At 36.4% G+C, this 5,404-nt stretch overlaps 1 long non-coding RNA gene across 1 annotated transcript; it reads left to right on the top strand.

Moving 5' to 3' along the window:
* The first annotated feature begins 4,221 nt into the window (after positions 1-4,221).
* On the top strand, positions 4,222-5,078 carry LOC110903012. Its single transcript, XR_002571594.2, has 3 exons — positions 4,222-4,363; positions 4,443-4,503; positions 4,584-5,078. It is a non-coding gene; the product is annotated as an uncharacterized LOC110903012 (long non-coding RNA).
* Positions 5,079-5,404: the final 326 nt, after the last annotated feature.

Below are 5,404 nucleotides of genomic sequence, written 5' to 3'. Positions count from 1 at the left end.
TTCTTGCAGACGAAGAACTGGAAGTTCCATAATACATTTCTGGATTTTGTGGCAATGGAACTCTTTTTGCCTTTAATGTTTCCTCCTGATCCTTGTTTTCTAAAAGCTGCACGAAGTCGTTGATGTTTGTAGTTCTCAAGACTCCGTTATACTCCATTGGGGAGGCAAAGCATCAGCAAACTTCTTCACCACTTCTGCTGTAGTTGTTGCTACTCCAAAATTGTTCAGCTCTGTAAGCAAGTGATAAAACCGGCTTGTCATGTCTCCCAAAGACTCCTTATCCATGCACGTGAAACAGTCGAATTCTTTCTTGAGAAGATCATGACGCAGTTGACGTGTTGCTTCATTCCCTACTCCTCTGGTTTTCAACCCGTCCCACAACTTCTTCGTTTTCTTGAAACTGACAAACTGGTGATAGATATCTTTGCTTAATGCCTGAGTGAGAATGGCGTATGCTTTATTTTCCAGATCATACGTTTTCTTTTGATCTTCAGGAAGATCGGCAAACGTAGCAGTTTCTGAAGCAGCAACCTCTATAGCTTGATCGAAATCTGTAGTGAAACGTATCCACAGTTCGGTATTTTGACCAAGAACGTATGTACGAAATCTATCAACCCAGCCCGGATATTCGTTTAAGTGCATCAATTTTGGAGGACGATTCAAACTTCCGGTTTCGCTTTCGCTCAATAAAATACTTTGAATGCTCGGAGTTTGATTTGATACTAATGCCCATTGACCTGACGATATGGCATTTGCTTGTGAAGATGTCGATACCGGAGATTCGGCCCATGAAGGAGATAGACTTGTACTCGTGTACTTTCCACTATCTGGAGCCGGTGTACCCCACCATGAGGGAGTGGAACCTGTACTTGTATATTTTCCACTATCTGGAGCCGGAGTTCCCCACCAACTCGGATTCATGTTTGATAAGAAAAATGAATTCTATATGAGTATCTTCAAAAGATAACAGCCAGCCGAAGGATCCAATCCTGATCGAAAGACAAAACAAACTCAAACTGTTAAACCTAAACAGACTAAAATCGAAGGATCAAGACTTGTTCGAAGGATCAACAGTGTTCGAAAGATCACTGTTGAATTTCGAACAATGATTTCGAAAGATTCACAATTGAAAGATCCTTATCTTTCGAGTAATGATTTCGAAAGATTCACTATTGAAAGATCCTTATCTTTCGAACAATGATTTCGAAGGATTCACAATTTAAAGATCCTTATCTTTCGAATATATATCCTTCGAAAAGATTCCTTGGCTCGAAAGATAGATCACAGACTTCGAAAGATGTTCGAAGGATGGTTATCTGTCGAGCCTCCTTTGATCGAAAGATAATCTTTCGACTTCGAAGGATATCTTTCGAATGGGTCTGACACAGCTGACACAAAGTTGACAGGTTGGTGAAAAGGTGATGGGTTGGTAGAGATCTTTCGGCAGAAAGGTATGGTCAGGCCATACTTTTTGTACCAAACCCGATTTGACCAATAAAATATGCTTAAAATGGAAGGTCCTTTACCAGAAACCGGTCACCGGAATTATGACCGGAATTTGGCCGGAAATCACCAAATTTCTTAAAAACAAATTTTTAAGTTACCCAACCCGTCCTTTAACACACCCGGTTAGTTTAGAACACGTTTTTATGTCAAGAAAAACAAGAAAAACACTAAAAACGGGTGCTAAACCAAGTGTCCAAACACTCCAAAGTCTTGTAAAAACTCGGTTTTAACAAGGAATAGAGCCACGGCTCTGATACCACTTGTAGGTCCCTCGGAGGATGAGGTCAAACCTTAACCTTGTTATGTGAAACACACTAGCGAGTGTGGAATCCAAGCTAAAGTGCAAACCGAGTTGAAACAAGCACAAACACAAGACACACAATATTCACCGATTAACACCACTTGTATTAATACGTATGAAAGGTTCGGTTACAAGCTCAATGTTTACAAATCTGTTTTGCAAACTCTCTAAGTGTGTGTGTTCTTGACAGAAGTGTCTCTCAAGTGTTTCTGGTGTCTCTTGCTTCTCGTGTCAAAATCTAACACAAGTGAACACAACATGGGTATATATATACCCATAACAGATCATCTGGTCGAAGGATCCTGTTTACTGATCGACAGATCATCTTTCGATCAAACAGCTATCGAAGGATTCACATATACCTCGAAGGATGGTATATCCTTCGAGGTCCATCAGTATCCTTCGTGGGATATCTTTCGAGCTCATTGAAGGATAGAAACAATCCTTCGATGACCCAACCTTCGACACAGACAATTTACAACCATATGATAACTGTTTGGCCAAGTCAAACCAGGAGGATGGTTGACTTGGTCAAACTTACATGACTAACAGAGACATCGTTTTACATCATGACCGAATACAGACAAAGTACAGACACAAGTGCACCAACAAATATAACCGTTGAGAAACGGTAAAATCATTAAAAAATTTATTTTTTTAATTTTCAACTTTTACCCTATTTATTCGAAAATTTTGTGTTTCTTTGTAGCAAATTATCAAATATTACCAGTTTTTTGGCAAAAAATTCGTAAAACGTTCTTTAAAGCTATGGGGAAAGATGAATATCGAGATAAAGATTCTATTTCGAGCAAATGGACCGATATCAACTGGAAATGTCACCAGTTTCAATAGGTCTTTCAACGCAATTGGGACAACAGGGAAAGCGGCCAAAACAAGAGCTTTGGAAGAATACAATGCTACGAAAGACAGTTTCACGTATTTAAGATGTTGGGAGCTTTTACGAGGAAGTCTCAAATGGGCAAACATACCAACGATGACGTCTAACGTTAGACGTAAATCAAAGTGGTCCAAAACATCATCGTCGGTTGACCCGAACACACCCACCTCAGATGCACGTAACGTCGATTTAAATATTATTTTAGACAACGAGGATGATTTGGAGTTGGAACGATCACCGGGTAGATGAAGTGCCAAAAATAAGGGAAAACAAGCGGAGTCCTCTTCTTCTAATCCCGAAATATTGAAACAAGATTTCGAAGAGATGAATCTACGCCTTCAGGACATTCGAGAACTCGGTCATGAGGCGTTTACAAACCATGGAGGAAAGAAACGCCGAAAACAAAAAGTTTGTCGCGATACAAGAATCGAGACAAATGCAAAAAGATATTGAATTTTTGTCTAAACCCATCGACCATCTCACAGGCGACGCGTTGATTCTAGCCCAAATGCGTCGGGAACAAATCCGTCAAAAATACAGACTCTAGCTTAATAGTATTTATTTATTTGTTTCAGTTTTTTTATTTTTTCGGATTTTTTTTCTTATTTCCTGTTTTTATTTTTTGAAGAATGTAATGTTTTATTTAATGAATTTTATTAGTTTTAATTAAAAAAATTTAATAATTGTGTAATGATTGACGGGGCATTATTGAGCATTACCACCCGTATGCCCCTTTGTGAAAAACACCCCTTTGCTGACTAGGATTACACGCGGCGGAGAACGCCCATGGGTGGGGTATTATTTGTTGTTACCACTACGCATGGTCTTAAGAGCATTCACATTTATCTAAGAAAAAAAATTAAATGTCATTTTAGTCTCTATGGTTTGGGCCATGTTACTCTTCATTTGTATATTTGAGAGAACACTTTTTACACTCTATAATTTTTTTAATATATTTTAAAGTGGCCGTGAGTAGGAGAAGAAAAGGTGTATAAAAGTGTTGTTTAATTGGAAGTAGAGAAAAAATGTACTGATATTTAGTGTAATTGTATGATAGAACCGAAAGAAAGGATGTAAATACTCTAATACCTAAAGCTTTGGCCAATAACATATGCAACAAGTGATTATTGAAACATTCCAATTCAACACTTAATTTTGTGTCGAATTTCTTGATTATATGTATGGTAACACAATTGTAATATTATTTAATCACGCGAAAAGACTGAATTTACGTTTCTTTTAAGTTCGGATTACGTACGTGTATTTTGAGATTTTGAGCGCCGCAACGCGCGCACTGGTTATAATAACATCTAACTGAATCTTTACAAACATTTCCAATTTCACTAATACCTAAAAGAAATAAAAATTATTTTAGCCCAAATATGTATGGGTCAAGATATATAAAGTATCATTTCTGTTGCTTAATGTAAACCCTAGAGGACACAAAATGACACTATTGCCCTTGACAACTAATCAAAACCCTAAACAGCAGCTTTTTCTTCACCTGAACCTTAAGAGATCAATGGCATTGCCACTCTATAAATACCCTCTTGCTTCACCATTTCCATATCATCCCCCAACACAACCACCTTCTGAATGGAGGAGCAGACCAGCAATCATGATCCACCTCCCTCGACTACCATCTCGCTTCGATCACAGTACGATTTCTGTATATCTCTTTCACAATCAAGCATTTCTTCTTTTTATTGTTCTTACTCATCTTCATTGCAATTGCAGGTTGGATAATAATTTTCTGACTTATGATATCATCACTTGCTGGCTGTTTATAGAATTTCGGGTAAAACTTTTTGCGTTTGTTAATTATGTTTTTCATTATTATTTTCTTCCGATTTGTTGCTAAGTTTTACCCTACTTTAGTTTGCATGGCAGGCTCTGATTCATGCTCACCGGAGAGACATGATTTAGCCCTATCCATATCCCTATTTCCTCTTCTTTTTTGCTTTTTTTCTCCTTTCCCTTCTCTGCTCCCTATTTCCTCTTCTGTCTTGCTTTTTTTCTCCTTTTCCTCCTCTGCTTTCTTTTCTTCGTGTGTTTTTTTCTACCCCTCTTTGGAATATTAGTTAATCTTTCCAATAGTTTGACAAGATCACCTTTCATGATAGTAACATTCAGCAAAAAAGGGCAAGTTGAAGAAGTCAACATTTGGTCAATGGTTAATGTCATGAACTAGAAAATAAGAGCAAGTTAAGATGTATACTTCAAACTGCTGCGAAACATTGGTGATTGGTCAATGGTCATTGCTTTGATAAGCAGAATTATGTAATTTGATAATTTTGTTTGGTTTTTTGTGAGAGATTTGTTTATTTGTGACATGTAAAAAAAGTTTCTCATAGACATATTTATTTTGATATATTTTTCGGGACAGTTGACTATCGAAATTAATTATATCTTGAACCTATCTTCATATTGTAATTTGCAATACTTCAACAGAAGATCAGAGAAAAAATAGTTAAAAGAAAATACAATTGAAAAAAAAATAAAAATTTTAAATAATGTAATTTGCAATACTTCAACAGAAGACCAGAGAAAAGATAGTTAAAAAGAAAATACAATTGAAAAAAAATATACTTTTTTAGAATTTTAAAAAATAAAAACCAATGCGACAGTTAGAAAGAACTTAAAAAAATAACTATGAGCCATGTTTCAATATATATATATATATATATATATATATATAT

The sequence above is a fragment of the Helianthus annuus genome, chromosome 13 (genome assembly GCF_002127325.2).
Source record: "Helianthus annuus cultivar XRQ/B chromosome 13, HanXRQr2.0-SUNRISE, whole genome shotgun sequence".
NCBI lineage: Eukaryota > Viridiplantae > Streptophyta > Magnoliopsida > Asterales > Asteraceae > Helianthus > Helianthus annuus.
The sequence above is the reverse complement of the archived record's forward strand: the minus strand, read 5'-3'. Positions and strand labels throughout refer to the sequence as shown.